A 25,133-nucleotide genomic window follows, 5' to 3' on the forward strand; every position below is an offset into this window, starting at 1 on the left:
CAGACAGGGCCAAGTTGAGCATATGTGTTCCTCATTCATCACTCATATTTATGGCATGTTTATGTTCATTGTTCATTGTGAGAAATAAAGCCACAATTGCTGAAGTAGAATGTTTTTGTTTTTTGGCTTTTTTGGAGTAATGAACTTTGATTCCACTGTTACCACTTTATCTGTGTGCAATACACAATCCTTGGATCAGAAATTTGCTGTTGGGTGGAAACCTTATATGTCTAAAACCATTCCTTTATTGTTATTATTTGTGAAAATAGCAGATCTGCAAGCTTACAATGGGTTGAACTTATAGATCTGCTGCTATTTTCACAACTTATGTGTGACACTGCCCAACAGCAATCTCTAATACTTATTGACCTAAATTAATTTGTTAAAAGACTATACTTATATACTTATATTATACTTTTTATTCTTTTTTTTGGACTAAAACTAGACTAAAACCTTTTTGACTTTTCATCGACTAAAACTAGACTAAAACCCTTTTGAGTTTTCGTCGACTAAAACTGGACTAAAACTATCACATATAAAAGTGACTAAAATGTGACTAAAACTAATAAGCATTTTAGTCCAAAAGACTAAGACTAAATGTGAGATGGTTGTCAAAAACAACACTGTTGCCAATAGTGTTGTGTCGTTCGCGAACGATTCGTTCGAAAGAACAAATCTTTTGAGTGAACGTACTGAACCGAATCACTTCATGAACTGATTCGTTCCTTTCTCAGTTCAGTTGAGCTCCGCCGCGACCATGCCGGTATGAGTGGAACTGGCGCATTCTGTGACTCACTGAACCCTCGACGTCGGCAAACGACGCAGCCAATGAGAGGGCGGGGGGAGGGACTGAGCGAACGTTTCGTTCACCGCGGATTAACGACATGAATCACTCAGTGAAGCTATTTATTTTCTTTTTTATTGCATATTTAAGTTGATATTTCCATTTTTATATTTTTAAATGTAAGCTACAGAAATTTTAGTTTTAATGTTGGCATTTCTGGCACTTGGTTTAATATTTGTTTTGTTTTATTTAAGGTAGCCTATTTATTTTCTTTTTGTCTGCACATTTAAGTTGATATTTTCTTTGTTATATTTTTAAACGTAGGCTACAGAACATTTAGTTTTTATGTTGGCATTTCTGGCTCTTAATTTATTTGTTTTATTTTGAAGGTATTTATTTTCTTTTTGTTTGCATATTTAAGTTTACATTTTCTTTGCTACAGAACATTTAGTTTTTATGTTGGCATTTGTTAAGGGTTTCTTAATTTAATATTTGTTTTTGCACTAAACAAACGAGGCCTATTTATTTAACTGTTGATTGCAAGCATTTTAGTAGGCTATTACAATTTTTTTTATTAAAACAGCTTACCTGTTCAGACAGAAGTTGTATGCAGCTCCTGCTTTAACAGGTAAGTGACAGCAAGGCATACTTGGTCCACAGCCATACAGGTTACACTGACGGTGCCCGTATAAAACAACTTTAACACTGTTACGTTACTAATATGCCTCACACTGTGAACCCACACCAAAAAATAATGACAAACACATTTCAGGGGGGTTGATGTGTGGGGGGGTTTGGTGGTAGCGGGGGTGTATAATGTAGACCGGAAGAGTTAGGGCTGCATGGAATTCTGGGTATTTGTTCTGTTGTGTTTATGTTGTGTTACGTGCGGATGTTCTCCAGAAATGTGTTTGTCATTCTTGTTTGGTGTGGGTTCACAGTGTGGCGCATATTTGTAACGTAGCAGTGTTCAAGTTGTTTTATCCGGCCACCGTCAGTGTAAGCTGTGTGGCTGTTAACCAAGTATGCCTTGCTGTCTCCTACGTGTGCAATTAAAAGCTACATACAACATGTGGCTGGGCTGGCACGTTGTTTGTGCAGGTTGTAGAAGACAATTAATGCAGTGCAATCACAGCACGCCCATTATTTAGTTGTTTGGCCTGTATTTCTAGGACAGGCACTTAGATCCGTAAGTCTCCTGGGAAAATTGGGAGGGCTGGCAAGTAGTGATGGGTTGATGAGGCCTCATGAAGCGTTTCGACACATTGCAAAACTGTATTGATACTGTGTCGATACAGTGTCACTAAATACTGACATCTGCTGGACATTAAAAATCCCTACAGGCAACCTATGGACCGACTCAACTGACACTGATATTATGACCTAGTATATACAATGATATAAACCAAGTCATTGTATTTCATTTAGGATTATTTCATATCTTCATTTAAATAAAGATATATTTTTTAGATACAGTCAAATAATGTGAACATGTATCATGACTAGGATGGTAGAAGGTGGTGATTGAACCCCAGTAACCAATTGCTGGCACAGCCACGCTACCAACTTTGCCACGCCGTCATTCCTGTACCTTCTCTAGTAACAGTAGTGATGGGTCCACACAGATGCATCGGCGCATGCGTCGAGCTCATAGAGCGAAACCCTGTGTCGGTGCGCGTACCGCTTTTAGAAAGTCACGTGACCGATCATGAGCTGCTTTGGTCACGTGACCGATACGCGAACTGTATCGCACTGACGCCTCCTCTGTGCCCTGTGAGCAACCTTCCCTCTATGGTGCGCGCCTGCGCAATTGCGCAGTGCTCAAGCGTCCTCCGCGCACACCGTGCGCCGCACAGCCAATATATGCCGCGCACCAAATCAAACCCATCTGAATTCTAAACAAAATAAACACATTTATTCTGTGTAATTTTGAAATGCAACTTTGAGTGCCAGTGACAACAAGCGGCCCTAATGGTGTTCGTCAACAACACGCATTGCGCCGCTTCCTAATAAACACAGTTTGGCGCGCAGGCGTCAGTGCGATACAGTTCATGAGCGGTCACGTGACCAGAACAGCTCATGAGCGGTCACGTGACCAAAACAGCTCGTGTTCGGTCACGTGACTTTCTAAAAGCGATACGCGCACCGACACAGGGTATCGCTCTATGAGCTCGACGCATGCGCCGATGCATCGGTGTTGCCGGACCCATCACTACTGGCAAGTATGCAGCTGAGCCGCATCAGAGTGGTCATAGCGCCGCATGTGGCTCCGGAGCCGCAGGTTGCCGACCCCTGGACTAGATCAATGCCTGTACTAGATATCATTACAGTGGATATTAGATGTAGATCCACCAATGGCGTTTGTTTACATTGTGACGCCGGTGAGCTACGGTGTGTGGTGAAGCATGTTTAACTATTCCTTGTCCTGCAGGGATGATACTTTTAAGAAATTTACTTTATTTGTCGCCATGGAGACCAGGATTAATGATTTAGAAGTAGCTAAAACACTGCAGATGGTGGATTGACGTTAGCCGCTAGCTAGCTAGCCATGTCTTAAAGCATGTCTTCCTGAGGGCGTTTCAGTGTTACAACTTCACCTTTATCGTTTGTTTTTAAGCCAAAATGCATCCGTTCTCCCTTTTCTGTCTACACACTGTGTCTGCTTGTAAGTACTCTGTGATTGTGCATGGAGGAACATGCTCGTCTGCTCGTAAACCAGCAATGACACAACGTGACTTCAACGCGGGCGCGGAGGGGTGCAAGACCGGTACGTTTCAGAGACGGTATAGTACCGAAAATGATTCATTAGTATCGCGGTACTATACTAATACTGGTATACCATACAACCCCACGTAATGGTGGTTCTTTGGACAACATTTTGCATAGATAATGTTTACCAGACCTTCATCAAACCATTTTTCTGACTGTCTCTTCAGGATGCGCTGTTTTGTGGGCTGTCTTATGTATGTGCCTTCACTTCGACTGCATCTTCTACCTGTCAGCCACGTGGTAGATTTTAGCACTTCCATATGGAGTCTACTGACAGAAATATGTTAGATCTATACGCTACTTTGTTCTACCGTCACTTTGAATGCAGCGTGGTTCACTGTGGAGTCTGGTGTGTGGCAAGGCCATACTATTTCCCCCATTCTCTTTCTGAGTGCCATAGACTGGGTCATGCAGAATACAACTGACAGACCCAGGGGTATCAAGTGGACTTTGTTCTCCCAACTTGAAGATCTAGATTTTGCTGATGATCTTGCTGTCCTTGCACCAAAGCACATCCATCTGCAGGAGAAAACTGACAGACTGAACAAATTCGCCCAACAGGTAGGGCTGAACATAAATGTGTCCAAAACACAAGTGATGTGCATTAATGCCACTCCAGATGTACCAATCACAGTGAATGGACACGCTCTCGAGTGTGTTGAGGACTTTACCTATCTGGGAAGTCTCGTCAGTAAGGACAACTCTGCACAAAAGGACATTAGAGCAAGACTCGGAAAGGCACAGGATGCTTTTGCTAGGCTACACACCATCTGGAAGTCCAAGCAATATAACTTAAGAACAAAGGTCCGACTTTACAACAGTAATGTAAAATCTGTATTGTTGTACGGCTCGGAGTGCTGGCGAGTAACATCCTACGACATGAAAAAAGTCAAAGCCTTCCACAATGGATGCCTCAGGAAACTCTGTCGAATCTTCTGGCCTGAGAAAATCCAATGCACAATCTATACAAGAAGACCAAGTGCAACAGTGTGGCGCTAGAGATCAAATGCAGCCGATTCCAATGGCTTGGGCATGTTCTCAGGATGGACCAAGACCGCATCCCCAAGATCGCACTATGTTGGACTCCACCTGGGAAAAGGAAGCAAGGCCGGCCTAAGAACACGTGGCAGTGTATGGTGACAGCTGAGCTGAAGGAGATGAACCTAACCTGGGGCGAGGCACAGCATGTTGCTCAAGACAGGTCCAGATGGAGGTAGATCGTCAAAGCCTTATGTCCTGTCAGGGACGAAGAGGATTAAGTAAGTAAGTAAATAAGTATACGATACTTTGTATTAGAAATGGCAACAGCGGAGGATGCATGTGCATGTATGAGCCAGACTTCCCCTCAACAAGAGGATAGAGAAAAAGAAGCAGTTTATTGACTACAGCATTAGACTACTATGACAGGCTAGCGCAAAGATCTTCAGGTAAATTACAAAACCCAAAACCAGTGAAGTTGGTACGTTGTGTAAATCGTAAATAAAGACAGAATTCAATGATTTGCAAATCCTTTTCAACCTATATTCAATTGAATAGACTGCAAAGACAAGATACTTACCGTTCGAAATGGAAAACGTTATTTTTTGCAACTATTAGCTCATTTGGAATTTGTTGTTTCAAAAAAGCTTGCACACATATTTGAAACATCCCACAGGTGACCAGGTGAACAGGCTAATTGGGAACAGGTGGTGCCATGATTGGGTATAAAAGCAGCTTCTATGAAATGCTCAGTCATTCACAAACAAGAATGGGGCGAGGGTCACCACTTTGTCAACAAATGCGTGAGCAAATTGTCCAACAGTTTAAGAACAACATTTCTCATCGAGCTATTGCAAGGAATTTAAGGATTTCACCATTTACTGTCCGTAATATCATCAAAAGGTTCAGAGAATCTGGAGAAATCACTGCACATAAGCGATGATATTAAGGACCTTCGATCCTTCAGGCGGTATTGCATCAAAAAGCAACATCAGTGTGTAAAGAATATCACCATGTGGGCTCAGAACACTTCAGAAAACCATTGTCAGTAACTACAGTTTGTCGCTACATCTGTAATTGCAAGTTAAAACTCTGCTATGCAAAACAAAAAAGCCATTTATAAACAACACCCAGAAACGCCGCTGGCTTCGCTGGGCCCGAGCTCATCTAAGATGGACTGATGCAAAGTGGAAAAGTGTTCTTTGGTCTGACGAGTCCACATTTCAAATGGTTTTTGGAAACTGTGGACGTCGTGTCCTCCGGAACAATGAAGAAAAGAACCATCCGGATTGTCATAGGTGTAACGTTCAAAAGCCAGTATCTGTGATGGTATGGGGGTGTATTAGTGCCCAAGGCATGGGTAACTTACACATCTGTGAAGGCACCATTGATGCTGGAAGGTACATACAGGTTTTGGAGCAACATATGCTGCCATCCAAACAATGTTATCATGGACGCCCCTGCTTATTTCAGCAAGATAATGCCAAGCCTCGTGTTACAACAGCGTGGCTTCATTGTAAAAGAGTGGGGGTACTAGACTGGCCTGCCTGTAGTCCAGACCTGTCTCCCATTGAAAATGTGTGGCGCAATATGAAGCCTAAAATACCACAAAGGAGACCCCGGACTGTTGAGCAACTTAAGCTGTACATCAAGCAAGAATGGGAAAAAATTCCACCTGAAAAGCTTCAAAAATGTGTCTCCTCAGTTCCCAAACGTTTACTGAGTGTTGTTAAAAGGAAAGGCCATGTAACACAGTGGTAACAATACCCCTGTGCCAACTTTTTTGCAATGTGTTACTGCCATTAAATTCTAAGTTAATAATTATTTGCAAAAAAATAATTTAGTTTCTCAGTGCGAACATTAAGTATCTTGTCTTTGCAGTCTATTATATTGAATATAGGTTGAAAGGGATTTGCAAATCATTGTATTCTGTTTTTATTTACGAATTACACAACGTGCCAACCTCACTGGTTTTGGGTTTTGTATTACCATACACGGAGATATTTGCTGACGTCACACTTGGGAAAAATGTCATAATTGGGACAAATTATAAACGGCTTGTTTGGAAGAAGTATGAAGGAAGGCAGTATTGTTTTATAAATATATCCACCATGCCTCCATGGTTTGATTTCACACTTTCGGGACTTATGCAGATCCCAAATATACAAAAACAGGAACCAATTGGTAAGAAAAGTTGGTTTTGCATCATAGATCCCCTTTAAAAAGTACAGTGAGGCAACGTTTTTATAAAAAAGTCTGAATCATACAACCGCTTCCTTATTACTGCTTTCTATGTCTTGTCAGTAAAGTACTTCAAATTTGCACTTATTATCTTCTTGAATATTGCTCATGTCCTCATCTGCTTTATTGTCTGTCGTAAGTTTTGCTCATGTGAGTTAACTGGCTCCTGCTCCTTCCAGTCTGCATGGTGATATGTTTGAAGGTGATAAATGAGCTGTGCTGCAGAATCCTTGGTATGCCTGACGTGACGGGCAGGTCGTCGCCTCACAGTCACAGAGGCGGGGTTGTCTCCCCTGATGGCCGAAACAGACCGACCTCAGACTTCCCATGCACATTAGCCTTCACACTCTGTCAGCCCATCATCCTCCGGGGCCTGCACCTCTATTCACTGTCACGCCAAAAATCTCTTTGTTGTTACCTTTCATCTACGGGCAAACACCCTGTGAGTAATGGACCTGCGGGAGGTCCTGGCCCATGCCCCTCCATACTTTGCGTGAAATGTGCAGAACAAACTGATCCAGGAATTACACAGGGATTGGACACACTGGCTGGGTATCTAAGAGTAGTGCGTCCATAAAGGTCTCCACGGCCAGAAAGGTGTGAGAGGGTTCGCGGCCCACCTGTTTCCAAAATAGACTTTCACTCTGTTCCAATAGTTACACTTTCATGTTTTCTCTCATATTGTTGGCTCAAAATCACTGCTGTGTTATTGGGTCAAATTAGTTGAAATAAAACAACAAACATGTCTGTCTTGTAAAGAACATTTTTTCATACTAACCAATGAAAAGTCCTGATCATTGGAGCTTTACTTCAGACCCTCTGTTAGATTTGACTGCACACTGCTTCTAATTCGGTCAATTTCTTTATTTCTTTCTTTCTTTAGTTTATTTCGAACATGAACACACTTACATCTTAATACATCACACAATTTCATATCATTTCATTTTACATCATGCCCGAAAAGGAGTTGGAAGAAGCAAAGCTTATTTAATCCTACCCCTTTCTCAATTTAGCTTACTTCAAAGGTAGGAATCTCCAATCTTCATAGATTTGAAGAGCCTGGCTGGCTTCACTGTGTCTTTTTTCCCCAGGATTTCCTGCATTAACCACTCTTTATTTCCACTAGCAGCTGCAGTGAATATAAAAGCGGAATAGATTTGCCCTTTGTCTTATGTAAGGTTGCCAACTGTCCTTTGAAAAATGGAATGGTCCCATTTTTAGAAACAAAAGTATAATGTCAACATTAAATGTCAATGGAATTTATGAATGATGCTTTGGATTAAATTTTACGGCAAACTCATTCCCAGCACTTTACTGCTCGGTTTACGATAAGAGAATACAATAGAGGAATTCACAAATTGTTTCATCAATCCCTGGTGGTGTATTGCCACACGCTTTTGCCTTTTATGGCAGAGGGCGTAGGTTTTAAACACCAGCCGGGGTTGCATGACAAAGGGTAACTGGTTTTAGCATTCTCGCCACTAATGTTTTCCATATATTCATTTACTTGTGGTTGGCTGCCACGAGTAAAAAATAAATAAATAAAATGTGTATATATATTCAGGTATATACTGTATATATATATATATATATATATATATATATATATATATATATATATATATATATATATATATATATATATATATATATATATATATATATATATATATATATATATATACAAGGGTTGTCCCGATACCAATAATTTGGTACCGGTACCAAATTTCATACTGACACTTTTTGATACTTTCCCAAATAAAGGGAACTACGAAAACATTTCAATTTTGGCTTTATTTTAACAGAAAATCTTACAATACAATAAACATATGTTTCCTATTGCACTCAAAGAACAATTTTAGAAGGTTAAAATTTAAATTAAAATTGTAAATGGTAAATGGGTTGTACTTGTATAGCGCTTTTCTACCTTTTTAAGGAACTCAAAGCGCTTTCACACTATTTCCACATTCAGCCATTTACACACACACATTCACACACTGATGCCATGCAAGGCGCTAACCAGGACCCATCAGGAGCAAGGGTGAAGTGTCTTGCTCAAGGACACAACGGACGTGACTAGGATGTAGAAGGTGGGGATTGAACCAGTAACCCTCAGGTTGCTGGCACAGCCCCTCTCCCAACTTTGCCACACCGTCCCCATTAAAGGGCATTAAACACATTGTGTTTTTCTTGTTGCACTCAAAAAACAATTTTAGAAGGTTAAAATTTAAATTAAAGGGCATTAATTTTCCATAATCAAGAATTAGGTTAGAATATAGTAAAAAAGCTTTATTGGTCTCTGCTTTTAAGAAAAATACAACTATTAGTAAGAACTAAAAACAAAACTATGGATAAATGTACACAGATAAGCCATGTAGCAGGTAAAACACACATCTGTTAAAGATAAAACACGAATTGTAGCAATTTGTTACTAAATTCAGTCATTTTATTTGCACTAGTTGAGGTTAGATGGGCGATCCTAACTCCGCTAATATTTGGCATCAATCCAAGCAGCTGTGTGTGCGTCTACGTAACTAAATGTTATGTATCTACATGTGCACAGCAGGGGAGCTGGTTAACTTATGACAGTAGTGTATGTGTCAGTCTACCCCAGGGCAGCTGTGGCTATGAAAGTAGCTTACCACCACCAGGTGTGAATGAATGATGGGTTTTTAACATGTAAAGCGACTTTGGGTACTGAGAAAAGCGCTATATAAATCCCAGGTATTATTATTATTATTATTATTATTATGTGTGTTTAAGAGAATGGCAACTTTGTGTGTGTGTTTTGACACACTAAACATCATGCGCCTCAGCTCTGTAGTCACCGCCGCAGATGAAAGAACGGTGCCGGTACTTTTTAAAGACAGTGTAGTACCGATTTCAAAAAATTTGTATCGCGGTACTTTATTAGTACCGGTATACCGTACAACCCTAATATATACATATACATATACATATAATAGTGTTGTCCCGATACCAATATTTTGTTACCGGAACCAAAATTATTTTGACACTTTTCGGTACTTTTCTAAATAAAGGGGACCACAAAAAATTGCATTATTGGCTTCATTTTAACAAGAAATCTTAGGGTACATTAAACATATGTTTCTTATTGCAAGTTTGTCCTTAAATAAAATAGTGATCATACAAGACAACTTGTCTTTTAGTAAGTAAAACAAAGGCTCCTAATTTGTCTGCTGACATATGCAGTAACAAATTGTGTCATTTTTCATTCTATTATTTTGTCAAAATTATTAAGGACCAGTGGTAGAAAATGAATTATTAATCTACAAACCCCGTTTCCATATGAGTTGGGAAATTGTGTTGGATGTAAATATAAACGGAATACAATGATTTGCAAATCATTGTATTCCGTTTATATTTACATCTGACACAATTTCCAAATTCATATGGAAACGGGGTTTGTACTTGTTCATTTACTGTTAATATCTGCTTACTTTCTCTTTTAACATGTTCTATCTACACTTCTGTTAAAATGTAATAATCTGTACATTTCAGAGGCGGTATAGTACCGAATATGATTCATTCGTATCGCGGTACTATACTAATACCGGTATACCGTACAACCCTAATATATACACATGCACACATATAATGTCAGCATTGTCACAGTCAGTACACGACACGTAAGAGAAGGGGGATCGATTCATATTTAATTATTTCCAAAAACGTTTGTTTTTGTTTTTTCTTAATGTTTACAAATTCAGAAAATAAGTCCCCAGTAGAGTGTTTAGTTATAGTGTAGTATTGACTTAGTTTTGTTAAAACCATTGCATGTACTAAAAGAGAATAAGGAATTGCTTTAAATAATGTCCTGATGTGGTTAAACTGTCAATAGCCCTTCCTATGAATACATTTCCAAAAAAATATAGTAATACATGTGGTCAGTCAATCTCACTCAAGAGTGATCGGAATCAGCAGCATAAATGCCTGATCAGAACATCCCTGATTGTAAACTGAGAGACTTTCCCGCCAAGCCTTTAGTCGTGCCTCAATAATAAGAGGAAAAACTACTTTTTTGAGGTATTGTTGCATAGAAGCCTTTGAGACTTGCTCCCGTGGAGGAAGAACTTGTGTCTTCTGTCAAGCAGGACTGGCGTAGGTGGAAGTGGCCTGGACAATAAGCGTCAACACACCCTTCCCATAGTAAACTTGATTTCCTGCTTGAAGCGTTTTAAACAGACCTTGAATGGAACTCTGTCCCTAAAGGTCATTGACAATAACAAATTATAGTACATATTGTAACGTGGTTTGCCTAGATGCATCTACAACAAAACCATTGCAGTCGCTGGCATTTTAAAGGACAAACAAGGCTAACAACTAAATATACTTTATCGTGACATAATATAATATCTCCAGGGCACTCGGAGGGGTGGTGCAGGGATATGGGTCAGGACGTGCTCAGTAAACATGCTTCTGAGAGAGAACTTTTGTTTTTAATGCATCCTTTAGGGCAGTGTTTTTCAACCTTTTTTGAGCCAAGGCACATTTTTTTCATTGAAAAAATCCGAAGGCACACCAACAGCAGAAATCGTTAAAAAATTCAACTCGATATTGACAATAGTTGAATATGAATTTAAACCATAACCAACCATGCATCACTATACTTGACTCAAAGTAGATGTACCGTCACGACCTGTCACACCACACCGTGACTTATTTAGAATTTTTTGCTGTTTTCTTTGCTGTTTTCTTGTGTGTAGTTTTTTGGTTCTTGTCTTGCGCTCCTATTTTGGTGGCTTTTCCTGTTTTGTTGGTATTTTCCTGTAGCAGTTTCATGTCTTCCTTTGAGCGATATTCCCCGCACCTGCTTTGTTTTAGCAATCAAGACTATTTCAGTTGTTGCTATCCTTCTTTGTGTGGACATTGTTGTCATGTCATGTACGGATGTACTTTGTGGACGCCATCTCTGCTCCACACGCTGTAAGATTTTGCTGTCGTCCAGCATTCTGTTTTTCTTTACTTTGTAGCCAGTTTAGTTGTAGTTTAGTTCTGCATAGCCATCCCTAAACTTCAATGCCTTTTTTTTAGGGGCACTCACCTTTTGTTTATTTTTGTTTTAAGCATTAGATACCTTTTTACCTGCACACTGCCTCCCGCTGTTGTCTGCCTATTGTAATCACGACAAACCATGATCCCGACATCTACAAAGCAATTAGCTACCTGCTGCCACCTACTGATATGGAAGAGTATAACACGGTTACTCTACCAAGCTCTAGACAGCACACTCAACAACGGCACATTATTTGCGGATTATAATTACTGGTTTGCAAAAAAATATTTTTAACCCAAATAGCTGAAATGACATAATCTCTCACAGCACACCAGACTGTATCTCACGGCACACTAGTGTGCCTCCGCACAGTGGTTGAAAAACACTGCTTTAGGGAATCTTTTAAGGTCAGCTAAGCTATTCAAGATTCCAGTTCCAGGTGTGTTCTCTTGGCTTCATGTGTTTGTGAGACATTAGATTTCTTCTTGTATTTTACCAAAAGATTAACTGAAGCAAAACAACTTGCCTGGCACATGAGCCCTCTAAATATTGCTTCTTGCATTAGGATAAAAGCATGCTCAGAACAAACACTGACATTAAGAATAATATAGAGGTTCTTTGTGTAACATAGTGAGTTGACTGTAGGAAGGTGGCGGTTGTACAACGGCGTGGTTCCATGGACCCAGCGGATCGATGCTTTCCGACAGAGATGAGCACATTGATCAGTAAATACAGAGCGCTGTCCTCTGTTTCCAGTGTGCCTTTGTGCTCCGTATCTATTTATAGAAAGCCAATGGCAGCAGATGAATGTACAACGTCAGAGATCTATTCAAAGTTAGAAAGTATACTGACCTCAGGTTCAGTGCACAATACATGGATGCTTTGAAATTGTTTTGAAAAGTGTTTTTGCCGTTTTGGAAGGCATGTCATTGTTCAGACCTCACCGTGAATTTAGATTTGTCTTTGAATATATATTTTTTCTCAAGTCTATGCCCTTCAGTTGCGACTGAGCGTGGAACCTTACAAGTGGAATACTCAAAAAGTAAAAGAATTCTGAAAATGTATGCTTTGAAAGTCAAACAAAACTTGACTTGCTGAGTATTAACACAAATGTGTTTTGCTTGGTCCTTGATTTAGGGATTAATCGAGTCAATTGATTAATTCAATTAAAAAAAAGCTTTGATTCATATTTAGTTGCTTTGATTAATCGTTTGAGTGTAACTAATACAGTTGGACAAAATCCGGACCGCATGGGAGTGTTTGGAACTTTAAATACCCAGACATGCACTATATTTACACTGCAGGCTGAAGGGGACCAAAACTGATTTTTTTATGAATCATATTTTTTCCAGTTGACTGTTTTGTTTGCAAATAAAATGTGATCTTTATCAGACTCCAGTATAAACGCGAACAGGCCCCAATGTGGCCCCAGTCTGACCTCGACGTCACTTGCATGCGCATTTCGATAAAGTGAAATCAGAGGAAGTTGGCCAGATTCCGGAAATGAGCAAGGAAGTCGCTACTGTACTACTTTGAGTGACTATTTTCCTCTTCTTCTTCTGTGTATCCACTTCCGCTAGCGGGCAGCATCTTTGAATGACGTAGCTCAACCAAAGATGACGTAAACGTCGCAAACAGGTCGCATTGCCAGTTAGACTGCAGTCACATTTGTAAAGATCAGATTCTAAACGGATTCGACTACCTCCTGGTGTTGCAATATCAGACTTGAATTAGTTTGGCGCTTTTAGACTGGCACAAAAAGATTTGATTTGTGTCACTTGAGGGCAAAACAATACAATTTTGCGTAATTGGAGCATTAGCCTCAGAGCGAGAGAGCGCACATGAGAGCGATAATGTTTGGGTGCGCTGATCTTTTTTTGGGATTGTTGCTGCCTAAAATGCCTGATTTCACGGCAGCATTTTGAAGAAGTTGCGCCAAAGTTGCAACGTTTTAAGGCTTTTTTTTCCCATTACCTTTATTTTTCCTTGTGATTTCATGAATTTTAACACCAAAAAGCACAGGATTTTAACAAATCGGACAAAATTTGCTTTATTTTCATCATAGATTTAACATTACAGTATGTGAATGTCTGTGTGAATGGGTGAATATGATGTATAATTTCAAGCCCTTTGAGTATTATTGCAGGTATATTAAAAAGCTACATAAATACAGACCATTTGCCATTTTAAATTAAATGTTTTTGAACATTGACAGCAGTTTATCAGCACCCCCCAAGATCTCGCCGGTCTTTTTTGAAATGCCTGTTCGTCTCAAAAATTGCAATGAAAAGTGCAGTTTTTTGTAAAATGTTTGTTGCAATAAAATTTCAAGACTATGTGAAAGTTGCATTAAACTGTTGTGATTTTCCCCTTGTAGTTATAATAATTTGTTTTGGTAATTTGCTGAAGAAAAAGTAATCAATAAACAAATATAAGCAAAGATTGAGAAAAGCATCGAACCAACATGTCACACAAAAATGTGCAAAAGAGACTTTATTAAGCCAAATTAACGTGTATTACTGCAGGAAAAATACAAACAATTATATCTCTTAACATGACAAAAATAAACGTTCACACTTAAAAAATAATTGAATAACTATTAAGAGCGAGTTATAGCATGGGTTTTTGTTGGTAAAATGAGTGAATGATGAGTAATAAATGAGCGAATGAATTAATTCCTGTCAATGTAAACTAAGAAGTTAAGATTTGGGGCGATGCAGGGAGACATTTGATTGGTTAGACAGTGGCGTTGCCTTTGAGTGCTGCTGGCACAAATGGGATTGAAGATGTTAATGATTGGCCAAAATGTGCGAGGAAATTGTGGAGATTGGACAAAGTTGCGAGGCCGCACACAATTTGTGGTGATTGGTTGAATTTGTGCGAATTGGCACGATCGCAACACGCAAAATCCTGGAGGGACTAATCTGTGTAGCAGCGAACAGTGGTTACTTTTTTTTGTATTAATAATGCACACATCTTAAAAGTGCAATTTCAATGTTGATGATGTGATTTCATTTGAATGTAATTAATAAAGATCATGACAAGCAGAAAAATTGTTTATTTGAACTATTTTCCATAAAATATGCATTGAGGTTATTAAGTGTGTTTTATCCTCTTACTCGATTAATTGTACAAACCAAACAGATTATACGATTTCTGAAATAATCGATAGCTGCAGCCCTAATGCTACCATAGAAAAGTATGAGTGATGCCACAGAAATGAAAGTGTGATAGAACCAGAAACTGAACTTATTGCAACATAGTATGAGGTCTAGTTGTTTACTACAAAATGAGCAAAAAAGTGAATAATATACATTTAGTTTTTGTCCTGTCCAGCTACTCAGGCAAATCATATTGTTGATGTAGATGCCCATATCGGCTGTACAAATTTACTTTACAAAAGAGAAGTGTGGGATACTTCTCTTGTTGCCTTATTTGTATTTGCCTTTATTAAATGTATTCATATTATTATTTGGTGCAGCCGGGCCGTAGCAGGAGGGGCTAGAAAGAGAAAAAAGGAAGACAGAGGGGGAAATTGTGGGGACAAGAGGGGGATAAGAGAGAGACAACAACAGCAAACACAACAACAACAACAACAGAACATCCATCCCAATCCTTTTTCTACCGCTTATTCCCTTCGGGGTCGCGGGGGGCGCTGGAACCTATCTCAGCTACAATCGGGCGGAAGGCGGGGTACACCCTGGACAAGTCGCCACCTCATCGCAGGGCCAACACAGATAGACAGACAACATTCACACTCACATTCACACACTAGGGCCAATTTAGTGTTGCCAATCAACCTATCCCCAGGTGCATGTCTTTGGAGGTGGGAGGAAGCCGGAGTACCCGGAGGGAACCCACGCAGTCACGGGGAAAACATGCAAACTCCACACAGAAAGATCCCGAGCCCGGGATTGAACCCAAGACTACTCAGACCTTCGTATTGTGAGACAGATGCACTAACCCCTCTTCCACCGTGATGCCCAACAACAGAACAATATCAGCAAATTGTCACGAAGTGTTGGTGACAAACCCCAAGATGCAGAGAAGGCAGGCTTGGTGCGGGAAAACATGATTTTATGTTCACAATAAAGCAAAAACACAAACCAGGAACTATGAACGGGCAAAATGGAAACAGGAACCAGAAAACAGAAAAAATGGAAATAGCTAACAGCTAACAGGATCTGGCTAACAGGAAAACAAGAAGCTAGGAGAAAGCAAACTACAAATAGCTATCAGGAACAGCTTACCGCTATGACGACATGTAGACATTACTCCAGCACAGACTGGATGGCAAGGCAGGTTTAAATAGTAGCTGGCTGATTGACACCAGGTGTGGCCAGGTGCCAATCAGCCGCAGCTGAGGGGAAGCAACACTAAGGGAGAAAAGCAGGAAAGGACCAAAATAAGAGCGCTGACAGGAAACAAAGACAAACACAGAGGAAAAACTAAAACATAACCAAACTGTCAGGGACAAGCCTGACACAAATAGGATATGTACAAATATGATGGTAAATGTGATAGCAAAGAGGCAGTTAGTGAAATAAATAATAACACATAAATGACAATGAACATTATTACACTACAAATGGAGCAATACAAATACCGATAGAAATAGCACTATTGATAATGAATAATAACAATAATTACCTCTATTATCATCAATACAATTGTTCAAATGCAACAATACATATATGTAGTGATAACTTGAAATACAAAACAAAGCAGATAAATGGAGGGGAAGAACGAGAAGTCAACTATATTAACCTTGTAGATTGTTATAGTAACATTAAAGGCCTACTGAAATGAAATTTTCTTGTTTAAACGGGGATAGCAGGTCCATTCTATGTGTCATACTTGATCATTTCGCAATATTGCCATATTTTTGCTGAAAGGATTTAGTAGAGAACATCGACGATAAAGTTCGCAACTTTTGGTCGCTGATAAAAAAGCCTTGCCTGTACCGGAAGTAGCGTGACGTCACAGGTTGTGGAGCTCCTCACATCTGCACATTGTTTACAATCATGGCCAGCAGCAGCGAGAGCGATTCGGACCGAGAAAGCGACGATTACCCCATTAATTTGAGCGAGGATGAAAGATTTGTGGATGAGGAAAGTGAGAGTGAAGGATTAGAGGGCAGTGGAAGCGATTCAGATAGGGAAGATGCTGTGAGAGGCGGGTGGCACCTAATATTCAGCTGGGAATGACTAAAACAGTAAATAAACACAAGACATATATATACTCTATTAGCCACAACACAACCAGGCTTATATTTAATATGCCACAAATTAATCTGCATAACAAACACCTCCCCCCTCCCGTCCATATAACCCACCAATACAAATCAAACACCCGCACAACACACTCAATCCCACAGCCCAAAGTACCGTTCACCTCCGTAAAGTTCATACAGCACATATATTTCCCCAAAGTTACGTACGTGACATGCACATAGCGGCACGCACATACGGGCACGCGATCAAAGGTTTGGAAGCCAAAGATGTACTCACGGTAGCGTGTCTGCTATCCAACTCAAAGTCCTCCTGGTTGTGTTGCTGCAGCCGGCCGCTAATACACCGATCCCACCTACAGCTTTCTTCTTTGCTGTCTTCATTGTTCATTAAACAAATTGCAAAAGATTCACCAACACAGATGTCCAGAATACTGTGGAATTTTGCGATGAAAACAGACGACTTAATAGCTGGCCACAATGGTGTCCCAATATGTCCGCACGATCCGTGACGTCACGCGCAAACGTCATCATACCGAGATGTTTTCAGCAGAATATTTTGCGGGAAATTTAAAATTGCACTTTACTAATCTAACCCGGCCGTATTGGCATGTGTTGCAATGTTAAGATTTCATCATTGATATATAAACTATCAGACTGCATGGTCGGTAGTAGTGGGTTTCAGTAGGCCTTTAACATAAAATATATGTTAATATACTATTTAAAACATCCCCTGTACATTTAATAAAGGTTTTACAATGGTGACAGTTGGTTAGTAGTTAACCAATAAACATTATTTCCTATAGAAATTTAATATTTTAAAGCGAATGTGGAATAGAAATCAAACATGTATGATGGTATAGTGACAAGATTAGAAATCAGTGACTAGTAAAATTGGAAATGCAGTTCAATACTTGCGGAGGAGGGTTAGAGTCTGTACATAGGGTTTGCTGATTATAGTTTTCATGTTCACTTTTTTAGGAGAGGAAGCTGGGCTCCAATTAGGTGTGTTGTTATTGGCTGCGTTGCAAACTTTGTTGCCTTCAAATGGTTTTTCATGTTATTTGACCCGACCTGTTAAGTGCATTCTGTATCGCCTTGAAAGTCCAACAGGAAATACCATAGGACGCCAGACACGGTAACCCAATAAAAATCAAGCGCGCCCAAATCATTAGTGGAGAAACACATTCGCGTAACACATCCAGATGTACACGCTAATTAGATTTCGCTATCATAACAACAGTTTTGGGCCTTTGTGCTTTTATGAGATTGACCGCAATGTACAAACGTAAATGGAAAACGAGTTGTTTTGCGGCCTCCAATCCTTAAGCAGTTAGCTCACGAGCAAATACATGAATCCCTTTAGGTTAATGGACAATCTCCACCGCAGTTGTGGTGACTCATGAGCGATGAGCTGATGTAACTAAGATAAGGGGCGATGAGGTCATTGGGAGGAGAGTTAATTTCCCTGCAGTGTCAGGGAAGCCACCAGGGAGAAGATGCTCAGGGGAGGAGGTGGGCGACACTCTTACGTCAGAGGTTGCTGTTAGCACGCATGCCTTCTCCTAGGAGGAACATCCCCTGGACGCACAGGAATTGGCACTTGGTAACGATCCTATTCCACACTCTACCTCTGTGGCGACATGATGCAACTCTGCATCCACTCACGCGGGAAGTCAACAGTGGAAACAACTTCAGTATTAGAATTTGTTAACTGCCGTCCACCTACAGTTTGTCGAAAGTGGGCTTCTGGAGTTCGGGACAACAATACAACGCATCCCGCTCACTCACTGTGAAAAGGCAACAACACATTTTCTAGTTGGATCACATTTGTAAATAACGCCGTTTTTGTCCACCTAATTTATTTCTCGCAACACGTATCCCTCTGCCGCCTGCCTCCCTGCTGGGTTTCATCATGCACACTTTGTCACAAAGCAGCAGTGCTATGGTGATTAAGCCACACGAGTCGGGTGTTGACTTGGGATTGCTGCAGTTACTCTGGCAATGTGAGAGGGCATTTGTTTCCTTGTAAAAAACATTCAACTGCTTTCATTTTGAGAAGTGCCCAAAAGATCATCTAAAGGGGTCATGTTATGATTCTAATCTAACCATCTATTTAAAACACTTTCTTGTGGTCTACATCAGTGTTTTTCAACCACTGTGCTGCGGCACACTAGTGTACCGTGAGATATTGTCTGGTGTGCCGTGGGAGTTTATGTAATTTCACCTAATTGGGTTAAAAAATATTTTTTTGCAAACCAGTAATTATAATCCGTAAATGTGCCGTTGTTGAGTGTCTGTACTGTCTAGAGCTCGGCAGAGTAACCGTGTAATACTCTTCCATACCAGTAGGTGGCAGCTTTGTAGATGTTGGGAACGACAACAATGGTTTGCAGGTAAAAAGGTGTCTAATGCTTAAACCAAAAATAAACAAAAGGCAAATGTGCCGTTAAGAAAAGGCATTGAAGCTTAGGGAAGGCTATGCAAAACTAAAACTGAACTGGTTGCAAAGTAAACAAAAACAGAATGCTGGACGACAGCAAAGACTTACAGCGTGTGGAGCAGACGGCGTCCACAAAGTACATCCGTACATGACATGACAATCAACAACAAAATAGGAGCGTAAGACAAGAACTAAAACACTACACACAGGAAAACACCAAAAAACTCAAAATAAGTCACGATGTGATGTGACAGTACACCTACTTTGAGACGAGCTATAGTGACGTTATGGTTTGAATTCATATCAAACAATTGTGAGAGTGACTTTTTACTGTCAATATCGGCTGCTGAGTTTCATTTTTTTATGTTTTTGCTGGTGGTGTGCCTCAGAATTTTTTCAATGAAAAATATGTGCCTTGGCTCAGAAAAGGTTGAAAAACACTGGTCTACATAACCTCTAATGGTGGTTCTTCAGTCAAAGGTTTGCATAAGTTTTGCTTTACAGACCCTAACTTCAAGCCTCGGGCTGGACAATAACAATATCAACATATTAGAGTTGTATGGTATACCGGTATTAGTATAGTACCGTGATACTAATGAATCGTAAACGGTACTATACCGTTCTGAAAAGTACCGGTCCGCCCCACCGCCCCCAATGTCGGCACGTCGTGTCATTGCTGTTTACGAGCATAGGAGCATGTTCGGCAGTGCACAATCACGGAGTACTTACAAGCAGACACAGTGTGTAGACAGAAAAAGGAAAACGGACGGATTTTGGCTTAAAAACTAACGATAAAGGTGAAGTTATAACACTGAAACGCCCTCAGGAAGAGGTGTTTTAAGACATGGCTAGCTAGCTAGCGGCTAAAGTCCAGCCCCAGTCTGCAGTGTTTTAGCGACTTCGAAATCACTAATCCTCGCCTCCATGGCGACAAATAAAGTGAGTTTCTTACAAGTATCATCCCTGCAGGACGAGGAATAGCTAAACATGCTTCACTACACACCGTAGCTCACCGGCGGCACAATGTAAACAAACGCCTTTGGTGGATCTACACCTAATATCCACTGTAATGATACCAAGTATAGTAGCGTATCTAGCTAATACTACTATGATTACGTCGATATTTTTTTGCATCACAACATCTTCTTTCGTTTAAAAAAAAAAGTATATTATGTTTATAAAGTCAGGAAATGTGTCCCTGGACACATGAGGACTTTGAATATGACCAATGTATGAGCCTGTAACTGCTTGGTATCGGACTGATACCCAAATTTGTGGTATCATCCGAAACGAATGTAAAATATCGAACAACAGAACAGAAGAATAAGTGATTATTACATTTTAACGGAAGTGTAGATAGAAAGTAAGCAGATATTAACAGTAAATGAACAAATAGATTAATAATTCATTTTCTACCACTTGTCCTTAAACATGCACCTGGGGATAGGTTGATTGGCAACACTAAATTGTACAGTACAGTAGCGTATCTAGCTAATACTACTATGATTACGTCGATATTTTTTTGCATCACAACATCTTCTTTCGTTTAAAAAAAAATTTATATTATGTTTATAAAGTCAGGAAATGTGTCCCTGGACACATGAGGACTTTGAATATGACCAATGTATGAGCCTGTAACTACTTGGTATCGGACTGATCCCCAAATTTGTGGTATCATCCGAAACGAATGTAAAATATCGAACAACAGAACAGAAGAATAAGTGATTATTACATTTTAACAGAAGTGTAGATAGAAAGTAAGCAGATATTAACAGTAAATGAACAAATAGATTAATAATTCATTTTCTACCCCTTGTCCTTGGCAACACTAAATTGGCCCTAGTGTGGGAATGTGAGTGTAAATGTTGTCTGTCTATCTGTGTTGGCCCTGCGATGAGGTGGCGACTTGTCCAGGGTGTACCCCGCCTTCTGCCCGAATGCAGCTGAGATAGGCTCCAGCACCCCTCGCGACCCCAAAAGGAACAAGCGGTAGAAAATGGATGGATGGATGTCCTTAAAAATGTTGACAAAATAATAGAATGATAAATGACACAATATGTTACTGCATACGTCAGCAGCTAAATTAGGAGCCTTTGTTTGTTTACTTACTACTAAAAGACAAGTTATCTTGTATGGTCACTATTTTATTTAAGGACACACTTGCAATTAGAAACATATGTTTAATGTACCGTAAGATTTTTTGTTAAAATAAAGCCAATAATGCAATTTTTTGTGGTCACCTTATTTAGAAAAGTACCGTAAAGTTTAAAAAATAATTTTGGTACCGGTACCAAAACTTTGGTATCGGGACAACACTACAACATATATACACACGCAATCGATATCAATAAAAAATATGTTCGATAAAACATATTTTTCTTCTATGTTAGAAGAAACCGGAAGTTGTTAAACAATGTTGATTGCTAGTCAAGGGAACTCGCTCTCTGGTAACCAAGCAACACAGGAAGTGATCACTGATCAGTGGGAGTGATAAGCGGTCAACAAATCAGGCAACAGTAACTACTATCTACTATCAATCTTGTTGTCTTGCGGTTAATTCTTTGCATAGAGTGGGAACAAAAATAAAAAATGAGAGTTGCAAAGAGCAAATACATTTTCGATAAAGCAGGTAAAGTCACCTCGACAGTATGCTAGTTTATGTGATTTTTTTTTAAAATTGGACCTGTATCAGACTTCTGGTGTGTGAATGATGCATGTGCAGTTCGATAAAGCGAAAAACAAAGAAATTTGACCGGTTTCCGTAAATCAACAAGAAAGTCTCTACTACGCAAGAAAACATGGACATCACAGGTTAGCGTGTTAGTGGGTTTGTGCCGTGGCTTTTGTGTAGAGTAAGTAAGCAGATGGTGAAAAACAACCGCAGAAAGAGGAAGATAAGAATTGCACAAAGGAAAGTGTTTGTGCTCTGCACACAAATGACGGAGCTCGACCAAAGATGACGTAAAAGTTGCAAATGGGCAGTCACATTTGAAAAGATCGTATTCCAAACGAATTCGGACTACCTCTTTATGTCGCCCAAACCTGATGCGAAAATATCAGATTTGTAGCACTTTGGAGCGTTTGAACTGGTAACAAATATCCCATCCATGTCACCTGAGGGTAAAAAAAAAATCAGATTTTTTGAAACCTTGGCTCACCCCCTCCAGCGAGCTGCGACTGTTTGTCCGCCTGGCAGCCATGTTTGTAGTTCAAGCGGCACGCCTTAATACCGACAAATATACCGTATTTTCCGGACAATAAGGCGCACTTAAAATCTTTTTTTTTTCTCAAAACTCGACAGTGCACCTTTTAACCGGTGCGCCTAATGTAAGGAATACGTTTGGTTGAGCTCACTCACCTCGAAGCTATTTTATTTGGTACAATGTGTAATGATAAGGGTGACCGTAGATGGCAGTCACACATAAGAAATACGTGCAGACAGCACTATGACTGCAATATGTCTCAAGTCAAATCAAATCAAATCAAAACAACTTTATTTATAAAGCACATTTAAAATTTACCACAGGGGTAGCCAAAGTGCTGTACAATGGGCAGGTTAAAAGATAACACAAAAGAAACGAGCAAGCACAACACAACACAAACAGAGCACGATAAAAAATAAATAAATACATAAAACATAAAAAACAGGTTCACAGCAGATGCATTGTGGGACGCCATAGCAGGATGGAGATCACTCAGTGTTAAAAGCCATGGAATAAAAGTATGTTTTTAAGAGTGATTTAAAAACAGGAAGAGAGGAGGCCTGTCTACTCAGAGGTAAGTTGTTCCAGAGCTTGGGAGCAGCAGCGGCGAAAGCTCTGTCACCTCTAAGCTTCAGCCTTGTGTCAGGGACCGTCAATAGCAGCTGATCGGCTGATCTTAGGGATGGAGGGGTGGGTGGGGTGGGGGTGGGGGAGTGGGGGGGTGGGGGGGCTGAAGGAGGTCGGAGAGATAAGTTGGAGCGAGGTTGTTTAGACATTTAAAAACAAATAGTAGGAGTTTAAAATGTATTTGGTAACGCACAGGGAGCCAGTGAAGGGATGTTAGTATAGGGGTGATGTGCTCACGTCTGCGGGTCTGTGTTAGCAGACGAGCAGCAGAGTTCTGCACGAGCTGCAGGCAGGCGAGGGAGGCCTGGCTAATGCCTACGCACAGGGCATTGCAGTAGTCAAGACGAGTCGAGATAAAGGCGTGGATTAATTTCTCAAGATCATGTCCTGACAGAAACGGTTTCACTTTCGCTATTTGGCGTAATTGATAAAAGCTTTTTTGTACGATGCTGCTGATTTGTTTTTCGAACTTAAAATCTGAGTCGAACTTTACCCCCAGGTTTGTAACACAGTCACTGAGATAGGGGGACAGAGTGCCGAGGTCCACGTAAACAACACCAACATTTTAAATGTTTCATTGAAAATTTAGAACATTACACACAGCGCTCAAAAATCTATCAAAATGTTTTAGTACGACTTTGGTAAGCTATGAAGCCGCACCGCTTGAAGGATTGTCGGCGCATTAAACATATGAGTATTATTATGATGTGTGTATAAGGTAAGGAATATCATCTGACGTTTTGTTTCGCAATATTATGCAAAAGCAACTTTTCTTACCTTCTGGTACCTGCTGATGTGTATTTGGGATCTGTAGAAGTCCTGATAAATTGCGTGCGTCCGCGACTCGATACTCTTCTTTTTCCTCTATCTTCTTGTTATGTGTCATTCATCCTCCGCTTTTGCCATTTCTAATATAAAGTAGTGTAAAGTTCTTAATTATATCTATTAGTAAGCTCGCCATGAAAGTGCTAAAACATACCGGTGTAGTGAGTTTACATTATTTACCCAAGGAACTTTAGTTATTAGAGTTCCGGTCGGACGGTTTTACACGGGACCCAATTCCGGTGTTGATGAGGAGATGCTGCTCCGTTGTTGATTGAAGTAAAGTCTGAACATCATTAAAACAGTTAGCTCCATCTTTTGACACTTCTTCCACTCCCGTCCTTGCACGCTACACCGCTACAACAAAGATTACGGGGAGAAGACGCTGCCGAAGGTGAGCCACATAAATAAAACCGCCCACAAAACGGCGCTTCCGGAAGCGACTGTCAGAAAGTGACTTGAAGATGATCTGTAAAACATAATCTATGCAACATTTTGACCAAAGAACCACAATTACATGTTATGTAGACCACAAGGAAGTTTTTTTAATTTAGAAAAAAATTATAATAATATGACTCCTTTAATGCGCCCTATAATCCAATGAAAAAATATTTAAAAAATAGACTATACATCGGCAGTGCGCCTTATAATCCGGTGCGCCCTATGGTCCGGAAAATATGGTAAGTTAGAACAATACACAACTTTTTGGTAGAAATGGCAAGAGCAGGGGATTTTAGCATCCTACTGTACATGTATGAGCCAGAGTCTGACCCACTGTGAGAGGAAAGCGAAGAAGACAAAACTATAATATGGAGGAGATGAAAGCATCTCAAAGGTCACTTCATTAGCTTTATTTAGTATACAGGCAATGTGTGTACTTACATACTTGTATTCGAAACAAGTATGTACATCCATGGAAGAATATTGCATTATAGGTAGTAGGGTTGTACGGTATACCGGTATTGGTATAGTACCGCGATAGTAATGTATCACTCATATAACACCGTAGCTCACCGGCG

Source organism: Entelurus aequoreus, linkage group LG11 (assembly GCF_033978785.1).
Source record: "Entelurus aequoreus isolate RoL-2023_Sb linkage group LG11, RoL_Eaeq_v1.1, whole genome shotgun sequence".
Lineage (NCBI taxonomy): Eukaryota > Metazoa > Chordata > Actinopteri > Syngnathiformes > Syngnathidae > Entelurus > Entelurus aequoreus.